Source organism: Triturus cristatus, chromosome 2_2, assembly GCF_964204655.1.
Source record: "Triturus cristatus chromosome 2_2, aTriCri1.1, whole genome shotgun sequence".
Classification (NCBI taxonomy): Eukaryota; Metazoa; Chordata; class Amphibia; order Caudata; family Salamandridae; genus Triturus; species Triturus cristatus.
Genome location: NC_140582.1, coordinates 352,817,735 through 352,831,263, shown reverse-complemented (window position 1 = coordinate 352,831,263; position 13,529 = coordinate 352,817,735). Strand labels below are relative to the sequence as shown.

Here is a 13,529-nt window from a genome sequence, read left to right as displayed (position 1 = left end):
TGCGACCACCGCCATCACTTTCGTGAACACCCGAGGGGCACTGGTAAGGCCGAAGGGGAGCACGGTAAACTGAAAGTGCTCTTGACCCACCGTGAACCGCAGGTAACGCCGGTGGGCCGGCAGGACGGGGATGTGGAAATATGCGTCCTGCAAGTCCAACGCTACCATCCAGTCTCCCGGGTCTAGGGCAGCTAGAACCTGAGCCAAAGTTAACATCTTGAACCTTTCCTTCCGGAGGAAGGCATTGACGTTCCGGAGGTCCAAGATAGGGCGTAGGCCCCCTTTGCCCTTCTTGGGAACCAGAAAGTAGTGGGAATAACAACCATGACCTACTTCTGGGCTCGGAACGCGCTCGACGGCCCCCTTGGCCAAGAGGGCCGAAACTTCCTCGTGGAGAAGATTCAAATGATCCCCCGAGATACGGTGGTGCTGCGGTGGCATGGCTGGAGGGGTCGTCTCGAAGGGGAGGGAGTAGCCCCTTCGGACGATTTGCAGCACCCACCTGTCTGATGTGATGGACCGCCAGTGGAGCAGGTGATGGCGAACTCTGCCGCCCACTGGCGTGGAATGGGCCTGAAAGCTCGGACTAGGAAGGCTTTGAGGCGGATGCTGTCGGGGTGGATGTGGGCTGACCGCGTCGTCCTCCAGAACCGCCTCGGCGGAAACCACGTCCGCGACCACGCGCAGGTTAGTTCTGCGGCTGGTGGCTAGGCGTACGTGAGGAGGCACCCCTTCCTTGGCCACGAAAGGGGCGAAAGGCGGAAGTTTGCGACCGCGGGGCCGAGAGGCCCAAGGACTTGGCCGTAGCCCGGGAGTCCTTAAAGCGATTCAGCGCACTGTCCGCTTTCTCACCAAAAAGGCGAGTGCCATCAAAGGGCATGTCCATGAGAGTGCTCTGGACATCACCCGAAAAGGACGTGGACCGCAGCCAGGCGTGACGTCTAAGCGCCACCGTGGTAGAAATCGCCCTACCCAGCGAGTCCGTAGTGTCAAGCCCACATCGGATAGCATGTCGTGCTGCATCCCTCCCATCGGCCAGAGCCTGGGTAAGTCGTGTCTGGACCTCCTCTGGACACAGGGGCAACACGTCCTCCACCGTATCCCACAGAGAGTGGGAATAACGGTCCAAGAGACAGGCGGTGTTCAAGGACCGCAGGCCCAAACTAAGGGAGGAGAACAGCTTTTTGCCAAACTGTTCCAGTCTCTTGGAATCCCGGTCCGGCGGAGCGGTCGGGAAGGAGGATTGGGAGATAGAAGCCTGGATAACCAGGCTCTCGGGGGTAGGGTGTTGGGACAGAAAACTGGGGTCGCCCGGAGCAGGGCGGTGGCGCCTGGCGACGTTCCTGTCCACAGGAGGGACTGTGGAGGGCTTGGACCAGGTGCCCTGCAGAACGTCAATGAGGGCCTCATTGAATTGCAGCAGAGGCTCAGTGGAGCTTGCTGCAGACTGAAGCACCTCAGTGAGGACGTTAGTCCTCACAGCCACGGCAGGTAGCTCGAGCCCAAGGGCTGCCTGCCGCCTAGCGCAGCACCACAGAGAATGCAGCACCCTCCTCCGAAGCCACAGTCGGAGGAGAGATGAATCCAGTGTCTGGAGAGGTATCCAGACCACTGGCCTCCCCCAGTTCATCTGCCCAGTCCTGTGACAGCTGAGCCTGAACGGCCATAGGATCCTCGGATCCCTCCCATTCGCCCCCGTCATCCGATTCCTGGTATGCAGGAGGAAGGTTCAGAGCCGGACGATAGACATAATGTGTCTCCAGCGGCGCCGAACGCGGCGTCCATCGACGCCGTAACGGCGCCGGGCACGGAGCGGGGCTGAACTGGGGCTCGACGCCGAGCGGAGCCGGCGTCGGAGGTGGTACCGTTGTCTCCGCCGGCGGAGGAGGCGTGACGAGGTCAACCGGCGTCGGCGGGGACTCGGGAACGGGTCCCTCGGGCACTTGCGGCGTCGAGGCCGGAGCCGTCACCGGCGCCGGGGCCGGAGCCGCCAGCAGGCAAGGTTGGCCAGTCGGGTCCGCGGGGCCCGAAGGCGCGCCAGCGGGCGTCGACGGCGGAGCCAGGTTCCTCATGGCCGAGAGGAAGGCACTGACTTCCGCCGGTGTAGCGTCAGTCCCAGGGACCGGCGGGTATGGGGACTTGCGTGCAACCGGCGAGGGGAGTCCGAAGAGCGGTGTCGCCTCTTGGACTTCTTGGAATGCTACGACTTACCCGAAGACTTGGATCCCGACGACCGATGGTGACGTTGGCTGCGGCTCCGCGACCGATCCTTGGACCTCCTCCTGGACTGGGATCGAGAGCGGCGCGGAGCCGAGTGGCGAAGCTCGAGAAGCTTACGGGACCACTCCCGTCTAGCCTTCGAGGTCAGGGCCTTGCAGTCCGAACACGACTCCGCGTCGTGGTCGAGGCCCAAACAGAAAAGGCACCGGCGGTGATGGTCCGTAACCGACATCAAGCGGTTGCAGTCAGCACAGGCTTTAAAACCAGGCATCCTACCGGCACCGGAGTCGAGACAAGATCAAAAAGGATCAAAAAACTTAGTCAAAAAAGACTAAAAGGGGTAGCTCTCCCGGATCTGCGTTTACTGGCGCGGAAAAAAGAAGAACTGACGTCAGCGCGTGAGGGCGGCGTCTAAGTACTCCGACGACGTCATTCCGGCGCACCACGCCGACGACGGACGCGGAGCCGCAGACGACGCCTAGCGACGCGCAAGGGGTATTGCTGACGAAAAATCTTCCGGATCCAGTCTGACGCCTGGGGATATTCTAAGGTGAGGAATCTAACTAACGTGTTTCTTTCAGATTCCGCCAGCGAGGACCCGACAAGAGTACCCTCCACCTGTTTGGGAACCGAATGCGCTCCAGGGAGAGGTGGGGACCCAAAGTACGACTAGAGTTCAATAGAGTAAGCCTCCATTTGGGCACACATCGCGCCAACCCCCGGAAAAGGAGGGTATGGAGTAAACGACTGCCGGGCACCCTTACCTGGCACAGAGCGAGAGGAGCGGGCGCCAGCAGTACGCGAATGGGAGGACCTCCATGCTTGCTGCCTGCGTTCGCGCTTACCTGCCCTCGAACGATGTTTGCGGGAACAACCTCTGGACTGAGCGAGATCCGGAGGGGGAGAGCGGCGATGCAAAGGTGCTGGACCGGACAGCCATGCGGCCAGCAGTTTCATACGGCACTCTGTGAGGGACTGGGGCTTCATCCTTCTGACAGGCGTCTCATTCTTTGGAGTCGTGGTGCACGCCGAGGCACCACATACAGATGAGATGTGGGTCAGTGCCAGACATCTGACGCGCACAGATTTCACAAGCCTAAAAACCCGAAGACTTTGCACACTGTTTCGGCGACACCGTAGGTGTCGAAAACAAGGCCAAGGAACTGCTGGTTTCCCAGGATCAGCATTGGGACGCGGACAGGAGAAAACTGACGTCAGCTCGCTGGGAGGGTCATATATGGCTCCGCTGACGTCACATCCGTGGACGACGTCAGGGCGGAGCCGTGCGGCGCCACCCCCGGCACGCAGAGGATCTACTGCAGAAAGTTTTACGGATCCAGTCTGATGCCTGGGGATATTCTAAAATAAGGAATCTCCGTCTAGACGTCTCTATCAGATATAGGGTCCACGACCCCTCCCTGCTTTGCTTGTTGCAGTACAACATGACGGTGGTGTTGTCTGTGAACACCTGCACTACCCTCCCCTTGACAGAGGGAAGGAATGCCTTCAGTACAAGTCTGATCGACCGAAGCTCCAGAAGGTTAATATGGAGCTTGGACTATGCCGGAGATCAGAGGCCTCTGATCTCCGCCTCTTCCATGTGGCCACCCCAACCCAGGAGGGACGCGTCCTTCGACACTATAAACTCCGGTTGGGGAAGGGAGAGGGATCTGCGGTCAACCCAATGCCGGTTCGTGAGCCACCACTGCAACTGTCGTGCATGGCCCTCCGAGATCTGGAGGGGATCGGACAGGTTCACTTGATGCTGCACCCACTGGAACTTCAGGTCCCACTGCAGAGCCCGCATATGTCATCTGGCATGATCAATCAGCAGGATGCAGGAGGCCATGAGGCCCAGCAGCCTCAGGGTCACTCTGACCGAAACCCGGAACAAGTGCTGAAAGATCAGAATCAGAGCCCGAATATCCTGGACTCGCTGTTCAGGAGGATAGACCCAAAACTGCGCTGTGTCCAGAACCGCTCTGATGAAGAGGAGCTTCTGAGAGGGAATCAGGTGCGACTTTGGCACGTTGATGGAGAACCCAAGCAAATGCAGGAGGTCGGCCGTAGTCTAGAGGTGGGGGGGGGACGACTGACTGTGGCGAGCCCGACTTCAACAACCAGTCGTCGAGAAAGGGGAAGACTGAAACCCCTGATATGCGCGGACGAGCTGCGACCACCGCCACCACTTTCGTTAACACCCTGGTAAGGCCAAAAGGGAGCACGTTAACTAAAATTGCTTGTGGTCTACCGTGAACCGTAGGTAGCGTCGGTGGGCCCGGAGGACTGGGATGTGGAAGTAAGCATCTTGCAAGTCCAGCGCTACCATCCAGTCTTGCGGATCGAGAGCAGACAAGACCTGAGCCAAAGTGAGCATCATGAACTTCTCTTTGCGGAGGAAGCGATTGCCGTTCCAGAGGTCTAAGATAGGATGCAGGCCCTTGTCCTCCTTTGGCACCAGAAAGTAGTGAGAATAACAACCACGACCTACTTCTGGCGTCGGGACGCGCTTGATGGCCCCTTTGGCCAAGAGGGCCGCAACTTCCTGCTGAAGAAGCACCAAGTGATCCCCCGACATGGGGTGGTACCTAGGTAGCATGGCTGGAGGGGTAGTCTCGAAGGGGAGGGGGTAGCAACTTCGGACTATCTCTAAAACCCACCTGTCTGAAGTGATGGTGCGCCAGTGGGGAAAGTGATGGCGAAGCCTACCGCTCACTGGCGTTTGAGGAAGGTTTGGAGGCAGTAGTGGCCGGGGTGGAGGTGGACTGATCCGCCCGCTGGTCCCTTGGTCCGCCACGACGGAACCCGCATCCGCGCTGGGATTGTTGCTGCGCAGGCTTGTGGCCCTGTTGCGAACGCTGCGGGGCACCCCTTCCGGTGCCACGAAAGGAACGAAAAGCAGAAGGCGGAGGAGGGCAGACTGCAGAGTCACAAGGACTTGGCCGTAGCCCTTAAACCGCTCCAACGAGCTGTCTGCTTTGTCGCTGAAGAGGTGACGGCCATCAAAGGGCATGTCCATAAGCGTGCTTTGGACATCGCCCGAAAATCCAGTCTCTCCCCTCTGCGACAGCCTGGAAGAGAGGTGTCCGGGCCTCCTCCGGACACTGGGGCAGCCCTTGCATCACCGTATCCCACAGAGTAACGGCCCAAGAGGCATGCGATGTTGATGGACCGCAGTGCAGAACTGGTGGAAGAAAAAATCTTTCAGAACTGACCCAGTTTCTTGGATTCCCTATCCGGTGGTGCGGAAGGGAAGGCAGTTGTAGAAGCAGAGGCTTGGATAACCAAGCTCTCGGGGTGGGTAGTTGGGAGAGGAAAATGGAGTCACCCAGAGCCGGGCGATGTCGTCGGGCCACGTTCATATCCACAGGAGGCCCTGTGGTGGGCCTGGACCAGGTGCCCAAAAGAATGTTGGAAAATGCTTTGTTGAAGGGGAGCAGCGGCTCCGCAGAAGTAGCTGCTGGATGAAGCACTTTTGTCAGGAGGTTAGTCCTGACTGCCACAGTAGGGAGCACGAGGTGTAGGGCCTCGGCCGCCCTATGCAACACCACAGCATAACTAGCGCCCTCCTCCGTAGCCACGGTAGGAGGAGACAGCATGCCAAGGTCTGGTGAGGTAACCAGACCACTGGCTTCCCCCAACTCATCTGCCCAGTCCTGTTCATACTCGCAATGAGCTGCGAGAGGGTCCTCAGACCCCTCCCAGTCCTCCCCTTCCTCCTCAGGCCATTCCACAGGCCTAAAATAAGAAGCAGGGACATGGGGATAGAAATCCCTGAGCAACGTCGAGAACGGCATAGATAGATGCCGGCCCGACGCCACGTACCCCTTGGGGCTGAAACCGGGGCTGATGTCGTCCCGAAGATCGGGCGACGTCAGGAGTGGTGCCGGTGGGGTCGACGTCGGTGGAGGTGTTATGAGGTCAACCGGCATCGACCATGATCCAGGCCTGGATCCATGGAGGTCCTGCGGCGCTGGGGCCGGAGCCGGCAGCGATGCCGGGGCCGGAGCAGCCGGCGATGAAATGAGAGGACCCCCAGTCGGGACTGCAGGGCCCGAAGGCGCACCAGTGGGACCCGACAGCCCAAAGAGGTGTGCCATGGCCAACAGGAACTCCTGTGTCTGGGCCGGAGTCGCCGACGGACCCGGAAAGGGCGGGCATGCCGGCGGCGACACAACAGGTTTTGCCGGGGCTGCGGGGAAGGCACCACCCGCTCCCTCAGCCGCGTCGCATGACCGGCGAGGGGAAGTTGGAGAACGATGACGTTTCGACTTCTTGTGCTTCGCCTTACCTGATCCCAAGTGTGAAGACTTGGATCCCGAAGATCGATGATGACACCTTTGCGCACGGTCCCTCGAACTGCGCGGAGCTGACTGCCGGGCCTCCAGCAGCTTTCGGGGACCGCTTCCGCAAAGACTTCGGCACCTTGGCCCAGCAGTCGGGGCACGACTTGGGGTTGTGGTTGCGCCCCAGGCAGAATAGACACACTCGGTGCAGATCCGTAACCGACATCATGCAGTGACAGTCCTCGCACGACTTAAAACAGTGCATCCTAACTGCACCAGGATTCGAAGACTCGATGAAAAATAGAGACAAAAAGGCCTCAAAAAGTCAGTCAAAAAATGACTTGGGGTACCGGCTCTTCGCGGATCTGCGCTTGCTGGCGCGGAAAAAGAAAGAACTGACATCAGCGCCCGCGACGTCATCACGACGCCAACGACCGACTCTGAGCCGCACGACGCCACCTGCCGACGCGCAGGGGTACTGCTGACGAAAACTTTCCGGATCCAGTCTGATGCCTGGGGGTAATTCTAAGGTAAGGAATCTATCACTATGTGTTTCTTTCAGGTATATACATATGTATGTGTATGTTTCGGAAGTGTTATACACTTGTAGACCCGAGCATACAAACATATTTTTTTTTATATGCTCCGGGATCCCGCACGTGGGTGGGGAATTATTCAGTGCTTACGACTATTGATGAGTATCCCCTGGAAGAGACGAACAATACCAGTCCTTGTCTTTGGTTCTTGCTGTAGCACAGGGAGGTTGAAGCAGCAGCTGTGGAGCTCAGGTGATGATGCAGGAGCACAGGAGCCGTCCACGAGCTGTACCACGCTGGTCAACGTGTGCAGGTCAGTGGCCGGAAGGAACACCGACAAGGCTTGTCAAACAACTGATTGGGGCTATATATGCCGTGTTACAGACCAGCAAGGTCTGTTGGACTAACCCAGCAAGGGTATGTCAGGGCCGGCCCTCAGCAAGCAGGAGAGCCAGCAGGAATCGGTGGAGCCCCCTCAAGGACACCTTGGCAGCAGGTACAGGTCGCCACAGGGAAGCCTCAGCAGCACACAGTAGATGAAGGCCCACGATGCAGAGGATGCAGGTAGGACGTCGGTCTTGGAACTGTGCAGGGCTGGAGGCTAGGGCTTCTTGGAGCTTGAAGATCTTTTGTGAAAAGAGCCAACAGGCCTTGGCAATGGAAAAGAGACATGGTCGCACAGGGAGGTGGTTCCCATTGGCTGGAGATGGATTTCAGTCCCCCCAGTTGCAGGGAAGACTTGTCAGTCGTCTGGAAAGCCAGAGCCGGACAATGTCTGTGGGACAACAGGATCAGCAAACTGGTCGTCGTCATGGCGGTGCCTGCAGATGCAGGGTAGTGACTCCTTCACTTAAAGGGAGATTCCTTCTGGCTTGGATGCAGGCTGAGTCCTTGGTGACTTGGAGGATGCACAACCATGGAGTTGCAGAACTTGAAGCAGCACAGGGATGAAGATGCAGCAGGAATCTTCCCACTGAAAGTAGTCTTGTCTTTGGTCCTGGCTCGAAGAACATCAGAGTTCCAGTGCTCACCAGCAGAACAGTCTTTGAACAGTCTTCAGATATCAGGCAGTCAGATCTTGAAAAATTGTTGTCAGGACGAATCTAAGGACGTTCCCCACAGGGAAGCCCTTAAGTAACCCTAAAAAGGGAAAGGACCTCTTCTGTGGTGACCCACTTATCAGAAGGGGTCAGAGACGCAACTCAGCTGGCCTAGCATGTCAGATGCTCCCAACGGCTATGATTCAACATGCCACAATCGATTTGCCATCTGGAGGAGCTCTGGGCACCTCCCTAGGGTGGAACTGAACAGAGGAGTAGACACTCCCCTGCCCTTTGTGTAGTTTTGCACCAGAGCGGGAGCCGAGGGCTCCTAAACTAGGATAAACTGGTTTATGCAAGGAGGGCACCAAATGAGCCCTTCAATGCAGTCCGGTAGTGGTCGGAAGCGTCCCCACCCTTCCCAATTCTAAAGGATAGGTGGTCACGCCTCTCCTTCTTAGAAATCCTTTTTTCAGCTTCCCCAGGCTGAGTTAAGCTCCTCAGAAGGGGGCAGAACACGGTCTAGGGTCTGCAGCAGCGCGGCTGGCAGGCAGACCCTTTAAGGCAACACAGGTAGGAATGGGGGGCCCTCTAAGTAGCCCCAAAAACATGCCATCATGCAACTAACACTGTAATTAATATAGGTCATGATTCCAAAATGTTTGTTACCAAACATGACCATGTTTGGGAGGCCATTATGTAGTTGGACATCTCGACTTGCCAGTGCACAATACATACCTCAAAACGGATGTCCCTCATTTACAAAGCCCAGAGAATGTTGTCCGGGGTTTGTAGGGGTATCCCTGCTTGTGCTGGGGTATCCACACACTTAGACCAATGCACCATGCCCTTGGACTGAAGGGCCTACCTTAGGGGTGACATAAATTAAAAGAGCAGTGACAGGGATATAAGGGAAACCTTAAATCTAAAGTGAAAGGTGCAAGCACCATTTCACACAGACTGCAATGGCAGCTCTGCAGACACAGTTTGCATGTGCTCCCATGGGTGGTATAATACATTATGCAGCCTATGGGAGTCCCTTGGTGTACCAATGCCTTGGGTACGTCAGTACCATATACTAGAGACTTATAGGATACCCCAGTATGCCAATTGTGGGGTGTGCAAAGTACTTACAATAGAATTTAGAGGAGAGAGCACTGACACTGAAGTCCTTGTTAGCAGGACCTCAGTGAACTACAGTCAAAACACACTGACATCAGGTAAGAATCTGGGGGTATCTATGCCAGAAAGATCCTACTTCCCTACACTCCTGAAGCAAAGTGAATGATCCTCTGTCAGCCGGTTGTAAGTTGGAGGCATGGAGGGAGTCGTAGTCTGGAAGAGAACGGAGTAGCCCCTTTGGACTATCTGAAAAACCCACCTGCCCGACATTATGTTTTTTGTTAATGGTGGAGGTGATGGCTAATACTGCCACCAGCTGGCAGGCCCATGATTTTGAAGGGCTGAACTAGAAGGGTTTGGAGCCGTTCAAAATAAGGCTGAGAAACAGACCTAGGACCCATGGGTGCTGTCAGCGCCATAATCTGTCGGTATGTCAAAAGGAAACAAGGGAACATCAATACCTGAACCAGGGGTAACTATATATATTAAAAAGACAGTGGTTTCTAAGTGGACAAAGAGGTCCAATGAGACAATGCGCGAGTTGCGCAAAGGTTATTCTTAACCAATATGCCTGTATTTACGTGGGCATATAGGCAATTTATGCCAGGAAAAACAACAATCCAAGTATTTCAGCAGGGGCCAGGAAAAGTTTGAATGACACACATTTATTGTGATAACATTAGATATAGTTCAGTTGCTAACACAAGGTGACAGTAAGCGTTTAGTGACAAGTGGAAGTGACTATTAAAATATGTACATCACATTGACAACAAAAAGAAGAAACTCCTAAGAACCAATTTTTCTTACAATAAATGGAGTTTCTATGTTGTAGGAAGTCGACGGCGTTTCGATCTCATATATTAGAGATCATCATCAGGACAGTTTTTAAAAAATATTTACAAATAAGAGACTGCATCCAAAAATTGAGAAAGTAAACAATATCATTTGATAAGGTAACAGTAGTTGAGTCAATGAATGCTGAAGGCGGAACTAAAATTAAAACTATTTATAAGTTGCTTATGGAACTAAATCCAGACAATCTACATGTCCATCAGGGGAAATAGGGTGTAGGAGAGTAGGGTCTGCGTCCTATGGTCACCCCCACTTTTTGCTTTTGCCTCACTGGCTTTCGACTTAGATGTGGCTGTGAGCCCGCTAATCAGACCCATAGCCCAGCTGTTCTCTCTCTAAATTCATACTATGTACTTTAGGTACATAACCCAATTGGTAAGGATCACCTTATAGGGCCCTGTACAGTGTAACTTAGGTACGCAGGGCATGGGTGTACCCTAGGCCTACCAGGGGCTGCAGCAGGTATTATGCCACCCCTGGCTGGCATCCCATCATGACACAACTGGCTGATCACTCAGCTGGGGCAGGGTCGTGTAAATACCCCCTGCTTAGGTATAGTATTCCTATACCTGCCTTATATATAGACACATGGGTACCTTTCAGTCACTCCTATGGCAGGCCTTAACAATCCTGAAGGCAGAGTGCTTGGTAACATGTGAGATGGTGCTCTAGCATGAGCTGAGCCTGTCTGCAGCTTTCGGAACCATGTCCTTATAGCTGTTCTATGATATCGCCTACCATATACTCTTAAAGTGCCTTATAATCTTAAACGGTTATGGTAACTATGGTTTGGCTTTATCAAAACATGTCGTGTAAGGTGTCTAACACTTTGGAATACTACCCCCACACCATTTCTGGCGATGAGGATAGTATTCCCCCCTTCTAGAGGGAGAAGACATGTTGAAGTCCTACTACCCGATTAAAGTTAACCAGAGCCCCAGCATCACAAAATGGATGCTGCTGCCACCGACACAAGTCTGACCTCCTGCTGCTGGGAGTCCTTCCAGCAAGGGAGGCTTGGACAATAGGTTTCCTGCCTTGGGAGGTGCTAGCACCACCCTAGACAGGCCTTAGTGTATTGGGGCAGGGAGGGATGAAAGAAACGAGACACTGCCTGGGGCACACAAGGTGTCCCATGCGTAGTCCGTTTCAAACCGGTGCTGGGGCACTCCAGCCCCAGTCCTGGTGTGAAACTGGACAAAGGGAAGGGGGTGTAACCACCCCCCTCCCTGGTCCCACCCATAGGAGGGACCTAGCAGGTAACCCAGCCCCCCAGATTAGTATAAGAGTGGGAGCTGAGTCCCTAGGACTTTGGATTATCCTGAACTGAAACAAGACACGAAACTCTGGACCTTCGACATTTGACAAGAAGACTGAAGAATCTCCCTTGTGGCCACGGAGTGGCCACCCTGTGCAAACAGGCACCAACAAGCGACCTGCCGTTTGCTTTGCCCAAGTTCTACGAGGAACCGACTGCAGAGCCCGACCAGCGCCTTGACCTCCAGACTTCTCTGACCCTGATCCACATCCACAGCCAAGTTGAGATCCGTGGAGGCGACGAGAGATGTGGGACCGGCTACCTGGGAAAATTGGCGAGTAGCTTCCAGCGCAGCTTCTGAGGCATCCTCGAAGTTGTGCTCTGGGGATTGAGAAGCCCCAACCTCGAGCACCATCTGCACCGAAGATCAGCCCTCCACACTCCACGAGTTCTGCGTGGGGCCCTTCTGCATTTTCCTGTTCGACGCGTCTGTCCGGTTGCTTGCCCGTTGGCTAGTAGCCTCAGTGACGACGAACCCTTGACTTTTCACTGCTGGTTTGGCTCCTCCAGACTGGCCCTTGCTTCCCTGTGAAAGAGAAGCACCTCAGACCTTCCTGGTCTGCACCTGAAGCGAACTTCCCTTTCCGCGTGGGTTGCCTTTGCCAAGGCTTGTTGACTCCGATCGGGACGTCGACTCCGCCATCAGCAAGATCCTTCGTGGGACAGCTCGTACCCTGGTTCTGGTCGTCCCCGACGCCTCCTGGTCCACGCAGCTGCAGAGACAAGCTTCAAGACATCACCTGTGTTCTGCACGACATCGACAGGTTCCTTCCTGGTTCCACACTGTCACTGGCTAGTGACCCAGACTTTGTCCCCTCTGCTTGCAGGTGTTCTTCCTTCAAGATCCATCCTTGGATCCACCGGACATCTTCCTCCTGGCCGCCTGCCAGCATCTGTTCTTCAGGCATCCATAGGATCCAGCGACGACACCCGGCACATTTCACACCTATGCACCCGTCTCCTGTGGGTGAGGTAACGCGAGTACTCCGGTGCTCCAGTGGATATTGACTATCCAAGTGTCTAAGTCTTTAGTTGCTTCCTCCTAGTTACTTCGGAAGTGTCCTTATTCTTCCTATTTCTAACTGCTACATTCCCATTGACTTTAATGTAACCCGCGTGTGTGTTTCCACACTGCACACGCTTCCCGTGGGCCTCCCACTTCCTAACTATTGGTAGTGTAGCTCCAGCGATTCCCTAGGCCCTAGGCCTACTCCCTGTTCGTGACGTGGTACTTATACCACTTTCTTAGTATATGGTTTGCGTGGCCCCTGGGCCTAACTGTATTTTTCCTGTGTAACTTAACGTATGCTACTTAAGAAATTGTTGTGCTTAGACCTCTGAAGACAAAGAGTGCTGAGGGTATATGTTAGAATAAATACATTCTAATTTTATATATATCTGGTGTGGTGTCCTTTCATTTGGTATTCAAGGGATTGTAATGGTATAACAGCTGGCTTCACATGCCATACAGAGTTTAGCCGAAGCCTGCTCTTGTCCATGCTATCACTAGGATAGCTAGTCTATAAGGTTGACTTTACAACCAATCACCATAAGGGTTGTTTGGACTGATACAAGGTGTACACTAGAACTAGTGACATCATATATCAGGCCAACTTCTCACATAGGGTAGATGATTGGGTCTTGCTTCTGAGGATATAAGCTCCCGGCAAGCTTTAACCATTGAGTGCTAGGTTGAAAAGGCAACATTATAGGATGTTGTATAAACTCTATTATACCTATGGGAGTCTGTTTAGCTGGGGTAAAAAAATGGACTCGAATGGTCCGTGATGCAGAGATAGGGATGAAGCTATTGTGCATATGTTTTTTCTTGTGTGAAATTAGGAGAGATCTGGAATAAAATACGTGAATTCCTGAGCATGATTTTAAAAGCCTTAATCTAACATCTCAGCAGATGTTAAGGGTAGAGCCTTATTGTATGAAGGACAGACGCAAAGCTTATCCTACCTTTGAAGCGGCATGGCTGGAGCCAGAACCCCCTCCTTCTGGCAGTGGATAGCTAGGTTCCTGGCAACATTCAATTTAGAAGAGAGCTAATATCTTTGTAAAGTAAGGAGAGCAAAGGCTAGAAAAGTTGTCGTCTGGTCACATGGGGCTTGGTGGCTGGACACTGTATAATAGCTTTCAGGATGGGCGG

The 13,529-nt window shown here is 54.3% G+C and overlaps 1 protein-coding gene across 2 annotated transcripts in view; it reads right to left on the bottom strand.

Moving 5' to 3' along the window:
• The window catches only part of CENPE (centromere protein E), a 1,911,253-nt gene that overhangs the window by 759,385 nt on the left and 1,138,339 nt on the right, over positions 1-13,529 (bottom strand). The gene's annotated exons all lie outside the window — the stretch shown is intronic.